The following is an 18,641-nucleotide window of genomic DNA, read 5'->3' on the forward strand; positions in this document are numbered from 1 at the left end:
CCCTTGGGTGCCTATCATCGTTATCGTCACGCAGTGGGATTTCTCTAACGCTGAGGTTTCTCTGGGTCATAATATTAACAAAAAAGGGATACAGTTTTCAATCCTTCAAGAGTGTCAACGCTTTTCAACTGCATTGTTATTCTTGTCTCTGTTTTACTGCTCTTATCTGGCCTTTGAAGGGGTGCAGAGGTCATTTTCTCACCGGCCGACCAAACGGCACAATGATTCAGGGCCAGACCCTGTGGATCAATACCGACTCGCTGCGTCTGCGTTGCATGTTTTACGGGTGTCATGTCCGTCACTCTGCAAGCACCAGAGTCTCTTCTGCATCCAGGGGATTTTGCATCTTCTCTATGTCATCCTCATCACCACTGAGCTCTCTGCGTAAACTCGTCTTCGTGTAGAAACGCTGCAGGGATACAGCCCACAGCCTTTGCCATTGTAGGCTTTATTCCTGACAGAAAAAGTCCCCTCCTATATACATGTCATTCCTGTCAATGCCCTGACCTGCACTCTGCTCCGAGGACAGGCTGACTCTTCCACTCTTCCCCCGTCATGCCAAATGAGCCGAATGCACGCATCGGGGTGCCGGGCCCCAGAGAGACCCTGTGCGACACCAGTGTTTAATCCTCAGCGGTTCTTGGAAAACGTCTGCGGCTAATTGGATTAGACAAAAGGGAGGAGGCGGCAGCTTGCCTTCCCGTGACTTTCACGGCTGCGTGTCCTTCAGGCGACTGGGGCACAAGCATGGGATCTGTCCAGCTCCTGACCAAGGAGAAGGGGAGGGAGGGGGGGGGCAGCCAGGTTTCTGAATCATGTATAGCAGTGTTTCCCAATCCAATGCTCAAGGACCTGCAGACAGTCCACATTATTGCTCCCTACCAGGGCTGGCAAGGGGCTGGGAGGGAGCAGAAATGTGGACTGTCTGGCAGGGAGCTGGGAGGGAGCAGAAATGTGGACTGTCTGGCAGGGAGCTGGGAGGGAGCAGAAATGTGGACTGTCTTGCGGAGAGCTGGGAGGGAGCAAAAATAGGGACTGTCTGGCATGGTGCTGGGAGGGAGCAAAAACGTGGACTGTCTGCCAGAGAACTGGGAGGGAGCAGAAATGTGGACTGTCTGGCAGAGAGCTGGGAAGTAGCAAAAACATGGACTATCTATGGGTCTCAAAGGGCTGGGTTAGGTGTGCAGAAGGCAGCTGTGTTTTTTTTACCGTATGTTTTATAATAGAACCACGTTTTCCGCCAGCCACACCCTGGATGCTGGATGTCATATTAGCAAGAACACCAGTCCCAGAAAAGAGCAGGTCAGAAGCAGTGGCGGCTTTTCCTGGACGGCTGACTTAATGTATGACAAAGTCCCAGCTTATCAGAAAGCTGAATCTGCCCACCCAGGATGTGCAGTCAGCAAGTCGGCAATAAACAGGAGGAAGGGAGGCATCGCTGGAGCACTGCTCGCTCCGCAAGTACCTTCTCTGAAATAACAGCCTGTTTTATCCCCCCACTGGCCAAATGATCTATCAAATTGAGCACGAGTGCATAGTAATACTTCACAATAAGTGTGAATATCGCGTCCATGTTCCACGGCGCCCACCACCAGGTTGCTGTGGGTGTGCTGTCATTACTTTGTCCACAAAGAGCCAGCTTCACGTTTTCGTTCTTTCGAAAATGCCGCTGCTGTTCAGCATCCTCTGCTGGACAGAAATAATGACTGTGCTGCGCGTGGGATCAGGAAGTCCGTGTCGTACGGAGGCCGCGGGGCTGACGGTGACGCCTGTGCTGGGCGTGAGGTCAGGAAGTCCGTGCCGTACGGAGGCCGCGGGGCTGACGGTGACGCCTGTGCTGCGCGTGGGATCAGGAAGTCTGTGCCGTACGGAGGCCGCGGGGCTGACGGTGACGCCTGTGCTGGGCGTGGGATCAGGAAGTCTGTGTCGTACGGAGGCCGCGGGGCTGACGGTGATGCCTGTGCTGCGCGTGGGATCAGGAAGTCTGTGTCGTACGGAGGCCCCGGCGCTGACCGCTGACTTCTGTGGCTGCTTGCGGCTCTTTTTGTTTTCGCCTGCTTGTTTATGGCCCTGGTTGCTGTTTGGTTGGTCCATCCATCTTCCAAACTGCTTAATCTCTCCAGGATGGCAGGGACAGCCATCAAAGGCAGGGGACGACCCTGGATGGGAGGCCAGCCCATCATAGGACACACACACAATCATACTCTGGCCAGTTTACAGATGCCAGTGGTTCTTAGTCCTGTCCCTGGTGCCCCCCCCCCCTGCCAGAATGTTTTCATTCCAACCCTGCTTTAATCAGGCTTATGTGGTCCTTAATAAGCTCATAATGAATGTGGCAGGTTAGAAGCAGTGTAGGTTGGAATGAAAACATTCTGGCAGGAACAGGACGGAGAACTTCTGACCTAACCAATGTAGAACATTTCAGGGCCAGAAGCTACAGATCCAGACCAAGGTTTTGTTACTGCCAACCGGTTGAGTCACTCTGTCACTGTGACTTTATACTCAATTGGTTGGCAGAAACAAAATCTCGGTCTGGATCTGTATCTTCTGGCCCTGAAATGCCCAACACCAAACCTAAGTGTATGTGTCTGGAGGAAACCAGAATAGCCGAAGGAAATCTTCCCTTGATTTTGTTCACAACTGATCCTTGAGTTAGTGTCCTGACAGTGAACTACAGGCTCTCCGAACAGCCACACTGTCTCCATAACCACAGCTGGCCTCTGAATCGTCGTCTCGATAAGCCAAATCTTCGTGCCGCTGGAGGCACCTGTCGGGGTTCTGCCACCGCCGGCGACCGCTGCTGCAGATTCCAGCGAAGCACTCAGCTCAGGTTGAGATGAGAAACGCCTTTGGGTCAGAAATAAATAGTGCAGGGAGGGAAAAGCATGTCGTGTTACTTTTAGAGTGACCCTAATATGGCATTACATGTTTAAATATAGCCAATTAATTTAGGTTGTGTTGAAGAGGTCAGATGCCTTACTACCATCCTGTAGGCAGCGTCACTTGGTTAATATCACAATCGTCATTTTAAAGATAAAACTAATTTTACAGCCAAATGTTATGTTGATTATTCTACTGATCTAAAGCAAGAAACAACTATTTTGACTAAAGCACCCAAATCTCTTTAAATTACATTTTTAATTCCTTTATAGTTTAGAAAATGTATAATATCTAAACAAATCTTACAGAATATTTATTATGTTAATGGATTTTTTGTGCTAACATTAGTATATTATCTTCCTGTGGTTTAATTTAGCTAATATATTTAGGAGAGGAAAAAAATCGCTTGCAAGCAGGGAAACTAATTGGTAACAATGGATTACATATCAGGCTTTCGATGGATGGTCTTCTATCTGCCAGGAATAACAACTATGCTCTTCATCTAACTTGGAGGAAAATAGGTTTTTATTCCATCACAAAAATGAATGTGACAGTGGACCAGGGAGCATAATAGCTTTTTAGCAGTTTAAAAAATGGCCCAAATCACTATGAAATTGCTAGGGGCTTGGAGTTTTTGACCATATATTCTGATGCTCTGCTGTGGCAAGTTGGTAAACAGCGGCCTGTCTTTTTGCGGGGGCTGTGTGATCGAGTGCTCGCGTGTTCCTTACTGGGGTGTGTTAGCTTTCCCATGAGTACTCTGCTTAACCAACGCGTTCTGCTCATAGCGAGAGGTCAGCCATGCTCTAGGCTAATGTGACATCATTTATCCAGCCCTGCATGGTGCTTGGGGGGGAGGGGGCCTATGCAATGCCAAAGACATGGAAAACAACATGATTTGCTGGTTTCCTACACTATAATTCTATTAAGGGCTGTGCAGTGATTTCATAAGGAGTGCTTTTACACCTACGCAGTGCTTTCACATCTCGGGCTGTCGGATCGCGCTGCGTACTCGCAGATCGGCCTTAATGTGGTCCAAATGCCTGAGACAGAATATCGCATCCCAACATGATGCATCCTGATCGGATTTTTACGCAGGACATTTTTCAGACACGTTTCATTAATGACTGGCACATGGCACCATTTACTGCACTGGGGGGGGGGGAACAGTTGCCCCCAGCAACAGAACTCTGACCCTTCCGAAAAGTGTTACCCAGGAACCGCATACTGGGGAAGTAAAGAAATGGGGAATAAAAGTGGGTTAGGGGGAAAAAGCCACAATTGTCCCATGCATTCCAGGCCAGCCGGAGACAGAGAGCTGGCCGCTAATTATGAAGGCACTGCACACAGCAAATAGAAGAATGCTTTGTTATTTTGCTCATTAAGGTTCTCTGTACCGCTGGACTGCCTTTCATCTTCCTCTATAGAGCTTCCTTTCCTAGTTACAGCATGACTTTCTGCTGTCCAGCTTGTTTTGGGTTTTTTGGTATTTGTCCTTTTCAAGTCGACAGGGAAAAAGGGGCTTTACTGATCTTCAGGAGCGTAACACTTGTCAGATGTATGTGAAGGGAAAGTAAAGGGCAAAGGAGGTGGGAAAGTGAAGGTGCTTAACCCCCGCCCCTGATGCACCTTCTCTGCAGTCAGGTTGGCCCTGATAGCTGCAGGCTGCCGCAGTACCGAGGGATGATTACGGCCTTTATTGTCTCTCCGAGGCACAATCAACCTTAGCATGTCTCTGATTCAGCACTCTCACCCCCACTTGATTTATGTGCCCCCCCCCACACGCTGTATTTATGGCTGCGTGCCTGCACGGCACACCCGCATTTAAGTAAAAAAAATAAATAATAATCACCTCGCTGGCTGCCTGACGACGTAAAAGCACCTTGGCGTTCAATACCTGTGATTGACATTTTAGGTGAAGTAGTGGTGACGTTCTCTGTCCTGGACGGTATGCATTGAGGTTAAGGGATGACCTCTTTACTGTGGGACTATGCTGGCTACGCCTGGTGATGTCACTGCTCGGGCTGCACCAGTGATGTCACTCTGCCTGGGCTGTGCCTAATGATGTCACACTGCCCTGGTCGTACCTAATGATGGCGTACTGCTTGGGCTGCACCTGCTGACACGCAAAGCAATGCATCATTCACCTGCCCCTCTCTGCAATACCCTTGCCACCCTCACCATCAAGCTGACAGTGTTCATTAGTGGATGACTCACAGGCAGTAAGCAATACAGGCCATGGAGGTAATGCAAATGTTTAAATCTCACTCAGGAACAGCTATGCTCTGCTCACAACACACAGGTGTCAGTTTGCCCAAGTCTCAAGGGTGGTGATATGCATTTATACGCACAGCATACTGCCCAGTGTGGGCGGAGAAAGAGTCAAAATGCTTCCAGCCTTATGTTACTGCTCATCCTCTCCAATGACGCATGAATATTCAAATTACTTTTGCAGTTTTCTGGGATACGAAGCGTCGGTTTCTCTGCTTCCTATGTAGTACGTATTATATGTCTGTTTTAATGTGTTGCTGTTAAAACAGTACATATGGTTACACAATAGTATTCCTATGAATATACCGCAGTTTTATTTTAATAGCCAGTTGTAACTGTACTGACCTGCCATCTTTACCAACCTACCTGTTTTGGCAGTACACCTCTGAAGCCACCAGAGGGCTGAGGTAATATTTTTAGCACCTGAACACAAACTTGGGGGTCACCCCTCACTAGCTATTAATTAATGTTTATCGCCTTTCCTTCATATTAACTCATCAAGAAGTGGAGGTAGTGATGACGTGTTGGTAACGCACCAACTGGATCCTGCAGTTTTCAGTGTGCAAATTAAATGGCATGCTTAACGATCACTAATGAACAGGTGTGTTTAGTCACGCACACACATGGGGGTTTGTATCCATTCCAAGGGTCCTTGGATTTGGGCCTCATGCGCTCAGTATAAGAGTATAAAGCCACAGTAGCTAATCAGTATTCCTGTCACTACAAACAAAATGTTTATGTACAGAACATGAGTGACATTTAGACATTCCAGAAGAGCTTTTGCCATTTTGGCGGAAGGTTAAAGGTCAGTTGCTCTTACTGTTAACATTTTGACTGTTGTTGCTTCAAGCTGAATGGCCACCTCGTCTCTAATAGACTGGAATCGAAATATTTTCTGAAATCATTTACTTATTTTGTTGACTGGAGAATGTCCTGGTTTAAAAAGGAATTTACGGTCAAATTAATCATATTTTAAGGTTTGACATTTTACATTTCAGTGTGTTTTTATTGTTCTTCAGCTTACACCATTTGTGTATTTCCTGATATAATGAATTCAGCTTGTATATTACAAACTTACTGTGCTCATTATTTTAGTAGATAAAGCATATTTGGAAGTCTAAAAGCTGGGATTTTTGCTGTGTATTACTACCGTTGCATTAACTACTAACTAATTTGGTTCTTATATATTTATTTATATATTATAATTAGAAAGTGAATCGTTTTCTGCATTTTTTACAATTCCAGCACACACCTCTGCCTTTTAACAAATTTTGAACGTATGTGTTTTATGAGCATGTTAAAGTTTAGAATTTTCGGCATTTTACTCTTTGTTGCCTTTTGACAGCAAATATTTTGCTCCCATGTACAGTAATGCATTATCCCATTGCCACGAAGCATGCACCGGTTTACACCACAACACTCAGTGCCGCCTGCCTGTGCATTAAAGACAGACAGGTGAATTTTAAGCTTACTGCCTGCAGTAAACAGTCCGCTTACATGGTGCCCTAAAAGCTTTTCATTAGCGCAAAGAACGCGACAGAGGTCAAATTCCCCCAGGCGTGAAAACCGTCCGAATTACCGTTTGAGCTGCAGCACTTGTCAGAATGTAAAATAAATGTCTCCATATTTTCAGGAACTATTTCTGTATTTTATTACAAGGCATCGTCTACAAAGAAATCCCTACAGGATGGTGTGATTTGATGTTGTGTAATTAAGATGGTTCAGGCAATACGTGGGTGAGAGCTAAGCAGGATGGTCCCGTCTCAGTGCACAATGCAAAGTGGCCATGCCAAGTCAGGCTCGATCAGATCCAGCAAAAACCTCCTATGATGGCCTCTCCGTCAGCCAGGGCTGCAGGCTGCATCAGCTAACGTTTAAAACTGGGGACATTCGATAACAAACGTTACCAACAAGACATTGAAGCACAATGCTACAGTCAGACTCACCATTTAAAAACATGCATAACACTGTTTAAGAAACCAAGAAGCTCAATACCAATCTTTCAAAATTTATTTACATTTTTTGGAAGCATATTTTGCCCAAAATACCATATTTCCTAATTCATATTATCTGAAGTTGGCAAGCATATGCGTTGAAAGTTAATTTGGCTTAAGTTTGCATATATTTAAAATATGAATTTCTAACATTTTTGTCAGTGATGATCAATAAGCATAACCCTGAATATGTTATGCAGTAGTACCAGGCTTTGATTACACTTCGGATAAGTGGTAAGTTAATAAATTGTTTTACATCCATCATCTTGTATGCTATGGAAGTTCAGTTACAATAGATATATCCCCCTGTTTACATTTTGACTGGTTTGAAGTGAAGGAAATGACTACTAGATATCTTTGTGGTTCCTCCTCACCAGACAAGACTAATCAAACAGTAGTAAATGAGTGCTCTGTGCCAAAAAGTCTAGATTAATCAAACAGTGTTAAATGAGTGTTCTGTGCAACAGCCAAAAGGCTAATTAACATAGCGTGGGAGAGAGGCCCAACACAATACTTTTGCCTCATTTAACGTACATCTTCACTGGACTGAACTGGGTTCAGGCTAATCAATTAAAAGCTTGAGATTATCAATGATGTCCCTTCTTGCGTCACAATAATTTTTCACACTGGTTGCACTTTCTCTCTTTTTTGTCATGTCCCTCAAAGGTCCAATGCCCTTCCTTTCCATGGGTCAGGCTTCCGGCAAGGTGTGGGTGTGAGAGTGATTCTGAATGACCCAACACTGCCTGAAGACCGGGGCTTTGGCTCAGTGCTAAACCTAGTAAATTAACAACAATGACCTTGTTTATTCCCTTTCGGAGCCAAAAAAGCTACTGGCAGGTTCTGTTAGCATCACAAGACAGAAGATGGCAGGAATGAGGCCAGTATTCCTGTGAATGGGATAATTAAGGGTAGAATTTTCTTTTTTTATCATCCTTATATTGCTGCTATGTCCCACAGCATGCTCAGACATGCATTCCTCTGCTAAGAATATGTGCAGAATTATTGACCAATTAACCACAATCTTTAAAAGAAAATTAATAAATTACCAAAGGAGGTAAAAGTAAATCTGACCTGGACATAGACGCTACAGCAACAGATTCCACATTTAGGTCACCATAGTCAAAATCCGAAAAGCCCTGAAATCTTTAAAACAATTAAGCATAAATTTAAGCACAGGTTTTAAGTTTATATTTTGAGGCTCAACATTAATAATGCTAAGCAAAGCAAATTGGTCTAAAGTCTAAAAACTAAGTTTGTCTTGGCTTCAGGGCAGGGTGAGGGACTCTACCTGGAAAGACTCCTTGTTTTGCAGTGTGGGCTTCAGGTGAGACGCTGGAGAACCTCATTAGCAGGGGAACTGTACCGCAGCGGGCGGCACGCGACCGGAACAGATGGCGAACACTCCACTGCAGAGAGTCGTACGGCCGCCCAGCACAACGTCTCGCTGTGTGGGGCCCCAAAGGAGGGCTGTGGCCCCCAGCACCTCTCCACTTGCCCCACACCCTTCTTATTCAGAGAAAGCACTGCTAGTCAGTGTTAGCCAAGCCTGGAGCGACAGCTCCCCACGCAGTGTGTGAACATAAAGGTCCTCAGCATAGAACTATGCATGAAGGCCCACCGGGCACTATCTTTATTAAATGGTTTTTCTTCTCTTTGGTCTTTATTTCATTTTTTTTTTTTAAAACTTAATGAAAGCCGTACAAATTAAGCAAAAGGGAAATCTTTGGTCAGCTTTAAAAACTTGCTATTTTGTCTGTCAGCGTTCCTGAGAGTACATTCTGACTAAATATGAAAAATGAAAACCAACGCAATATTTAAGAGAATAATTGCTTTGCACAGGATGATGATGATAAAGAGTAAGTAGTCAAATGAATGGGAAACACTGTCCTTTTTAAAATTCATATGTCAAGTATTCATAAATAGGACAAAATCTAAAATACCACGCCGTACCGTCCTTGTTCTCACAAGAATAAGACTTACAGTGAAGTAAAGGTGTCCATTTGAAGCAGGATCATCTAGCAAAAAGGGAACGCGAGACATGGGTGAGTCCTGGGCCAGCGACGAGATTTTGGAATGGAGTCACTTTTCCAGCTGCCATTTGCAGAAACCATGAAATTGTAGCTTGAAGCTTCCACTTATTTCATTTTGCTAATGTACAAGATAAACTGACCGCCCTTCTCTGTGCTCCAAGCTGTTTCCAAGTAGATGCACCACTCTGACTTCATAGCTCTACAGGTTTCGACATGATCAGGGCTGCATACATGCACGTGACGCGCTACAATTCTCAGATGTTAGGATCTTTTATAACGTACCGTCCCTACATTCTCTCTCTCACATGTACAAATGTTACTCCTTTATTTGTTCACTCAACACAGCAATGCTCAGAACGTGCTACATTTCAATATTAAAATTACTCTCGACCAATCAGCACTAACTGAATGTGCTAGTCTGTTTTTTTTATCATCTAAAACCAAAACAACTTTTGGTTTATTAAATTGTAACAATATAAACTTGCACATAAATTCTGCAGAACGTTTTTCAGAGACCATAAAGCTGATTTAATATTCTCATCCCTTCATTAATGCATCTACTGTAGCCCCCAAATAATTTCATTACAGTTTCACTGATGCTATCAGAAAAATGCAAATACACTTTTCTTGGTAATAGATAATGACTAGCTATCCGGTGACAGAAATTCTGTTTGTATGGCAGTTATGATTCACGTGGCTGATTCAACAGATAATTGCAGCACTGTATGATCCAACGGTTGCCTTTCCGTGTCTGTGGGGTAGGAAAATTAAAAGATATGGAAAGATGTGTGCGTCTCTAGCTCTTGTGCAGCCTTTAAGATAGGATTTACATGCCTTTTCCCTTTGATTAAGCCTCGGCTGCCTTAGGGGAGGTGTGCAATCAGAACCGTGGCCAGCCGACGATGGTTTTAATTGACGCGAGCACCATATCAAAGGGCTGCTTCATTACTTCCAGCCTTTAGTTCTGCTGTGCATTTTTTTTTTGTAAAGTTTCATCTAAATTGGCCTCCCTGAAATCATCCAGCATTCAGGTTTTTCTCTGGCATCACTGTAAATTGGAAACTTCTGGATTCTCGTTCACCAGAAGGTATAGAGATTCCCTTCATATTCACAAAGTGCTGCCGGCATAGAGGCTAGCCCACAGGTAAACGTTAATAACGCATTAACACACCATTACGCACATGTTAGTGCAACACTCTGTCAGTGAGAAATTCAATAAGAAAATGCTCAATCGAGGATCCTCGCTTTATCCTCGAAGCACAGATGTTGTTTATACAAGGGCTGCTGCTTTTTACCGTAATGACATTGCAGCTGACACGTTAATCTAAGTTACGATTCAGTGAGTGTAGCAGAAAAACTGTGAGGATTATACAGTAAAACAAAAACACAAAAGTATTTGAACAAACTAAAAAGTGATATTTCATTTACAACAGGGTATCCCCAACTATGAACACCTTCCTGAGGCACTCTTGGTATTCCTTTTCAAAAAATAAGGTCCATAAACAGCCAGACAAATGATAGGGCCATACTGTAATGCCAACGGTGGTTCCAAGTTATTTGTGCTCCAAGGAGAGAATTTGATCATTTTGTATGGATTCAGCACTCTGGACAGCTCCACGTCTCCGAGTGCTGCTGCAAGCAAGTATTTTTAAGGTTGCTGCTCTAGTGAGGATGAAGTACCTGAGACAGTGATACAGAGCTAGTCTACATTTGCAGGATTTATACAGAAACATGCACACACCTAAACTGCCATTGCACATTTTTTTTTTTTTAGAATATAGGCAGAGATGTCTCAAACAGGATGTGACATAGCTGATGTACGTCACATGACAGGAAGACTGGAGCAAAGAATAATGAAGTTAGCCCTGCTGTGCCAAATCATATGTTATTTTCTGTAACTTTTTCTTTTGTTTGCTTTTTTTTGTTTGTTTTTGTCGTCTTTGAGTTACTTGCCGAGGAATGGATTGCCAGTACTATTTAGAGTACAGACACAACTTTAGAAAGTCCTTTTAGGCATTTGCAGAAACATAATTAGCTTTTGTTGATTGGGGGAAACTAGTACAGAGGTTTGGGCTATTTCGGCTTATTGCTAAGGTAATTCAGTAAGAATAATTCTGAGGCAAATCTAAGATGAGATCTGGGATCCAACGTATGAGAAATTTTGTCAATTTGCCATATTTTAAAAATCTTTAATATCCTTTAACACATAAAATACATTGTGCGAATATTTTATACAGTATGTTACTCTTATAACGTCCATTTGCAGGGATTCACAAAAAAATTATAAATGTCATTGTTATTGCTATTTTTTGTTTTTACAGAATTCACGTTGGATTCCTCTTCTTACACATACATAGTACCTGATATACTACTTTTGAACCCAGCTTGCTGCAATTCTTCCCCTCAATATTTCCACAATAAATGAAAGTATGATATATTCTGCACAATATTCAGTAATAATATTTTCCCATCCTTGGTCGATAGTAAGTTATACCAGCTGAGTTGCTGTGACCCATAGCCAATACAAGGAAACATGGCTCACAAGGTACATACAGGGTGCACAGCACTGTAGTGCACTGTACACTCACTGTACACTCCATACTGTCAACTGTCCACATCAGCGTTAATGCAACCATACTGTCAACTGTCCACATCAGTGTTAATGCAACCATACTGTCAAACAGCAATGAACTTAAGTACTACTAAAAAGTACAAATTTTCACACTCAATTGACAGCAAAGACATATTTGGAAAATTTGGGTATAAATTACAGATTGAGACACTGATGTCTATGAGGGTGGAATTTTGGATACAATGATGTGCAGCTTAAACAGCAGTAGGAAGTTACTGGCCCCTGAATCTGCTGTCATTGCTGGGAAGGTTCTCTGTTCTGAAACCTGAAAAAAGAATAATGAAAATATGGGCTACACATTATCTTACAGCAGATAATCTTACAGCACAATACCTCCCCATCTCCTGTATTGACCTTCAATTTCCCTTTTTGAAGCCGACTGTAATTGCATTTTCAATATATGCAAAGAATTTATAATATTTGTAACCTGGAGAAACATGTAGATCTTTATGGTTCAGCAACTTGAAAAACAAGAATGGGACAAAGAGAGTAACATAGCTGCATTACTGACGCAAGAAGCCAGTAAACCAGTGAAAGGAGATGAACAGTGTCTCAGTCATCGTGTTTCCACATCTCACTGCAGTGTTCTGAGTTTGAAAGTTGAGAAATAGCAGTTCCTCAGTTAATATCATTGGCCATGGAATCAGAGCGAGGAAATTTGAACTGGGGGGGGCACATGTCTTTTTCCGCCCCAAAAACAACTCCCTCTAAGTCTACTGATGCATAGTGTGTTCCATCAAAGCCTAATTTTACAATGCTCTTTGAAACCCCATGAATAAACCAAATCATTTTTTGAGGGATTGTCTAGCCGTGCTGTTTACTTAATGCACTGTTGACAACCTGTAATCCCGCTCAATCTCCTTTAAAGGATCCCAGGGACTCAGAGGTACGGATTCCCAGACGTTCAGTCGTCTTATGAACATCTCACGCCTGTTGCCTTCTCTGTGCAAATAGTATAGTAGCAGACGTCTTAAACTCCAGAAAGTTGTGTCTTGATAAGCAATGATGCGACATGCTGTGAATTGTGTGGGTGGGAGGGGGGGGTTAACGTGTTGTCAAAGCGACGGTTTACGTGGTGTCAGACATTTGCCACCCCCTGCCTAACCACAGGCCAATGCCTGTTCTTATTTAGCTTTTTCCATTTCAACAGCACAGTTCAGTCGCTGCACAACAGTCAGAAACGAGAAGTTAGGTAGACGAAGCTGACAAAATTATACTCATTACTGTCTCTAAATGTACCCTACCCTGTCCGCAAATAAAGTATTTAAACAGATAACTGCTTTGTTGGTACAATGTTAGACATAAGGAGTAGATGGTTCAGGACAGGAAGCAGACAGACGGACATATACCAGGGAGATCACTGAGCAGGTCTCAAACACTGAAATCTAAGAAGTCACTCTTAACCACAACTGGCCATCATCCCTCGTGTCCACACTGCAACTGCAGTGGAGTTACTCAAAATGCAGGGATGCTACAACAATTTCCAGTGCTGGCCATTCGATGGGATGTGGAAGTGTCCCCCAAGAAGAAACGAATAGCAAGGTGCAAAAGCAGATGCGATGTTAATGAGCTCATTCATCTTTTGGGCCTGTAAATACGTCCAGAAACAGGATAACAGTAAATATTTTTGAGTTACATAAAAGAAAAACGGAACCGTCCCTGACTGTCAGCATAATATGTGCGGAAACTGGCACAGAAGCAGGTCTGGGGAATGTCATTAATATTAGAAGTTTGGGGGGGGGGCAACCAAAAAAGTCTTCATACCCTTGAAATGCACTCCCCCCCCCCTCCGACTAGGCATGAAGATTTCAGGCTGCTGCCTTTATGGCCTCATTCACAGAGACCCCAGACCTTTTTCTTTTGGCTTGATTTTCCTCGCTTCCATTTAATGGATCCAGCGTTTTGGATTCCTGCTAATCTGGGGCTCCGGTGTGAGCATCGCCCTTCCAGAGAGAAGCGTGCAAGGCGAAGGCGAGGGCTGCACCCACCAGACGCGGCAGGCTCCTCTCGCCACCAGCGTCTGATGGAAGGGAGAGTCATAGCAGCCAATTTAAGGGGACGGCGGAGCAGATCCAACACGGCGGAGCACGGCAGCCGTGGGGCTTGGGCTCTGAACAAGCAGCGTTATGAGAGAGACAGGAAAAAAATAACATGTTGGATGCAAAACCTGTTCCTCCTATTTTGTCAGACTGACATGCAAAGAGATGAGAGGGCATCAGATGCCAAACACAGAGTTCCTAGTGAAGGATGAGGGAAATGCGAGGGAGGTGCAGACCTACGGGTGGTAGGAACGCAGGCTGCGACAGATTCCTCACTTCCTGCATGTTTTCAGTGATGCGGGTGCATCAGATGCCAAACACAGAGCCCCTAGTGAAGGATGAGGGAAACACCAGGGAGGTACAGACCTACGGGTGGTAGGAACGCAGGCTGCGACAGATTCCTCACTTCCTGCACGTTTTCGGTGGCGGGCCAGGGAAAACCAGCCCAGCCAACACATTCCGAAATCCCACACGCGTCCGTAAGGAAGAACCACGACGCAGAGACATCTGCCATGAGCCGATTACGGAGTCAGACAGCGGTAGCATCCGCCGTCTTGCTTGAGGATGCCTGTGAAATTTACCCCATGTCTCCACATTATCAATATAGTGCAGATCCACGGTCGGGTTCCGAGGCGATTTGAGGCACCCCTATGAGCAGATTACACGTTTTGATCAGTTAATACCCCAAATGGCTCTGGGTCAAGCTGGGCCAAAATGAAGCCGTAAAACATTTCCTGCAAAACCAGTTTCTTTGTCACCACGTTTAGCCTTGAATGTACCTACATTCAGCAAACACAGCGGTGTGACGATGCACCGCTTGCTGTACAACTCAAGCCTGGAAAACTCGCAACACATTAAACCCGACCAGCTGCCAGTATTATCACTATCGGTACCTGGTCCCATTGAATGTAGGCAGCGGACTGTAGTTGTCAGTTTAATTAGCCCCTTTCACAAAACGTCCCATTCATCTTTTCAGATTTTCACACTTACTTTGAAAGTTTCATGCTGACTAAATTAATTTACTTTGGAGAGGAATCTTTACCATGCAGAGAGTCATCTTCTAATTTCCATATAAATGTAGAAACGGGAGCGTGTGGAAATCTTTTTCAGATCTTAACAGGATTTTATTCTCTCCCCTCTGATCTGTCTTATGGTATCACAGTGAGAAGATGGAGAGAGTGTGATTCACTAATTAACAATCGAAAACACTGCCTCCTTCTGCAGTAAGAGGAATTATTTAAGGAATGGATTTTAAACATAATTAAATCATGGAAAATGGTTTAAAAAAGCTCTATTACTTTTACAAATCTACCTTTGCCTGGGGTCTTCAAAGGATCGGTCTGACAGATGCATTCAAATCGGATCAGGAGCATCAGTTTTCATGCGCTGAAATGATTCATCAGATGAATCAGAGTTTATTTTTTATATAGGTTATATGATGAGATGGAAGGAAATGTTTTCGTCATTTTGCCGTTTGAATCGGAAACATTCTGGGAGAATCCGGAGGGACGCTGTCATCAGTCCAGCGTGACACTGACCGTGTGGATAATGGCTTGGAGGGCCGAGTCACCACGTGCCAAGTGAACATTCATTCATATCTACCTTTGGCAGGACTGGACCCATTCAGGTGAGCTGAACAAATATTTGAGATTATCGATCACGAGGTTCATCATTGAAGGTCTCATATAGTAAATGAGTTGGGCTCTTCTTCAGAAGTGTCTGTGAAAAGAGCATTTACCACCCACAGATGCAGCTTTATACCATGGTGAAATTATTATTTTTTTTGGTACGCATGACAAGTTGCACACGCTGTACATTTTATTCATTCCGCAGAGGGGAAAAAAAAGGCTAATCCTGAAAAACTGCTGAGTCACAGAGATTCAAAGGGCCTGGAGTGAGTGAATGAAAGGCAGGAGATCTTCCTGAATAACCTTCGTGGCCTGCTTCCTGTGCAGAAGCACGGCATTCTGGGATTATCGGTGAAAAATGCAAACGTGGCACGTTTCAGGATGTCAAATTTCAGCTTCTGCTTATTCAGGACATTTTAAATTGCTATCAAGTTACACTACTCACAGCATCACAATGTAAGCCACATACAGCTGTTTTATTCTGTAAAATGCATTGAAAAATGTGTAAGGTTCTGTTCTGTTAAGCTTGCTATTCAGACCATCACCTTATTTTCTTTGCCTTATTTCTGATTGAAGCCCAATGAAATTTAACAGCATAAACCATAAGCGGAACCCACCGGTACTGGACACGAGATGTTCACTGGCATGACTTCCCCACCCACAGTGCCTACAGAGGCCATTTTGACCCAGTTACATACGTCACAGTGTACCTCAGACAAAACTCCATTTCAGTCATCTAGGCCAGAGCACGCAAGGTCAGAGTGGGCGGAGTGCTTCGGAAAGCGAACGGCGCCGCGGTTTTGGAACCGCTCCTTGTCGAGAGGGTTTGGGTGGGCGAAGCGTGCTCGGTACACCTGGAACAGGGCGTGTGCCATGCCGTGCTCCCTGGAGTGACTGAGCAAAGCCAGCGGCTGTGTTTTTGCAAAACAGACCGAAGGACTGAACAGGACATTCGCTGTACTTTGTGTCCTGTGAAATTCTCCCAGGAGTTCAGCTGCCTTCATTTCACCTCGACTTGACTTTCTCTGCAAGGTTTGCGATTTGACTACGCAGATGGTGCTGTGATTGCAAGGGGTATTAAAGGTTATTAATAGGCAATCATATACATTTTTTTCATGGTTACATAATCTGTATTTCAGGTGTGAATTTTAGTATGTTCAGATGTATTTTGGCATTTATATAAATAACACTATTATTTCTTTGTCGAAGAGAATATTAGCATGAAACTACATATACTGTATAATGCAAGAATTTAAATAGACCATCTAAAAGGTAACTGACGGAAATTACGCAAAGGATTAATCTCTAAATCCTGCTAAATCTTTTTGGCCTAAGTAGCTGGTAGCATGTATAAAAATGTCAAGCATTACTAAGATTTAATTCAGCACTTAAGTCTCAAGACTTAGTTCAATATCAGGATGCAGGCCAGCTCTAGAATAAGGCAGTTTCAGGAGGCACATGTCAAAGTCATTAAAAAGAAAATGTAATTGTTTAGGTGAATCAAAAAATTATGCAACAAACTACATAACATGTAAACTTCCCCATATGGCTAGCTAATGAGCAACAGAAAGTATCGCATGAATGTCACTAAAAGTATGAATTCATTTTTGCAAAAAAAAAACCGTCATGGTATACAGTTCTAATGAGGAATGTAATCTGGTATTTTTAAATTGTGCATTTATATAATGTTGCACGGCTTTGGTTGGTGAAGAGCACTGACAGTCAGTGTTATAGTTATAGTCAGTGTTTCCCAATCCAGCCCATGGAGACCTACAGACAGTCCATGTTTTTGCTCCCTCTGAGCTCCCTGACAGACAGTCCATGTTTTTGCTCCCTCTGAGCTCCCTGCCAGACAGTCAATGTTTTTGCTCCCTCTGAGCTCCCTGACAGACAGTCCATGTTTTTGCTCGCTCTGAGCTCCCTGACAGACAGTCCATGTTTTTGCTCCCTCTGAGCTCCCTGACAGACAGTCCATGTTTTTGCTCCCTCTGAGCTCCCTGCCAGACAGTCCATGTTTTTGCTCCCTCCCAGCTCCCTGCCAGACAGTCCATGTTTTGCTCCCTCTGAGCTCCCTGACAGACAGTCCACATTTTTGCTCCCTCCCAGCACCCTGCCAGACAGTCCACGTTTTTGCTCCCTCCCAGCACCCTGCCAGACAGTCCCCATTTTTGCTCCCTTCCAGCTGGGGGAACACTGGCCTAACAAAAGGATATATGAGCCACACTGTGTATCCCTCTTGCCCGTGTAGTTCTGTAAACACTGGATACAGGCAGCTGTGTACCATTGGACTTATTTTGCTAATCTGGCTGAAGTTTGAGAGTCAAATTGAAGGCCAATGATGATAACTGAGGATAGGGAAGTTCAGTCTGACTACAGTATCATAGTGTATGTATATTGGTGTATAATTTGCTGAAGCTAAACCATCCAGCATTGTTGTCACAGCAGTCAATAGACGTTATATTAGATAGCTTACTAATGGAAGGGTGTTTTGTTCATTAAGTAGCCCTTTGTTATTAAGATGACAAAGGAAGACAGTAGTCGCCATTTTAAATAAATATGCATGCATTTTCTGCATAAGAAAAATTAAAATAAAAAACTGGCAAAAGTATTTTATATTACAGCTACAGACCACCAAGCCCATATAGGACAATCACTGCTTTTAAACTGACCGAAATGCCCCCCAACTGACAGACGTGGGTGTAGATCTAGCTTTTTGGAATTTGACCAAATGAGTAGTGTCACATTAGCAAGACACCAGGCCACTGAAGAGCTCGACGCTGTTTGACGTCAGGGATTTTACCAGGATCAGCAGCTGCACAGCAGAGGTGGAAGCTCGTCAAGCCCAGAGAATGGATCAGTGTTAAAAAAAGACCCTTTTTCACATCCATTATTATCCACTAATGCTTAACGAAACAATACCCTGCGTGCAGTCTAGGCATTTCCGTTCCACTCTCCCAAAATAAACAGCCACCCCTGGGGCCCACACACAAGTTTATAGCGCATTACAATCTGGAGATGGGGCAGTTCATTAGCGTAATCTAAATATTCAACCTGACGTAATACCGTGATTCATGAGTACAAGCAACTCACATTTTTCTGTAAAACAAGTAACTTTAATGTTGGAAAAAGTCAGTGCGTCACAAAGATATTTCATGCTCCACCAG

At 43.8% G+C, this 18,641-nt stretch overlaps 1 protein-coding gene across 8 annotated transcripts in view; it reads left to right on the forward strand.

The window, feature by feature from the left end:
• The window catches only part of gria3b (glutamate receptor, ionotropic, AMPA 3b), a 97,810-nt gene that overhangs the window by 34,859 nt on the left and 44,310 nt on the right, over positions 1-18,641 (forward strand). The gene's annotated exons all lie outside the window — the stretch shown is intronic.

The sequence above is a fragment of the Brienomyrus brachyistius genome, chromosome 10, assembly GCF_023856365.1.
Source record: "Brienomyrus brachyistius isolate T26 chromosome 10, BBRACH_0.4, whole genome shotgun sequence".
Taxonomy (NCBI): Eukaryota; Metazoa; Chordata; class Actinopteri; order Osteoglossiformes; family Mormyridae; genus Brienomyrus; species Brienomyrus brachyistius.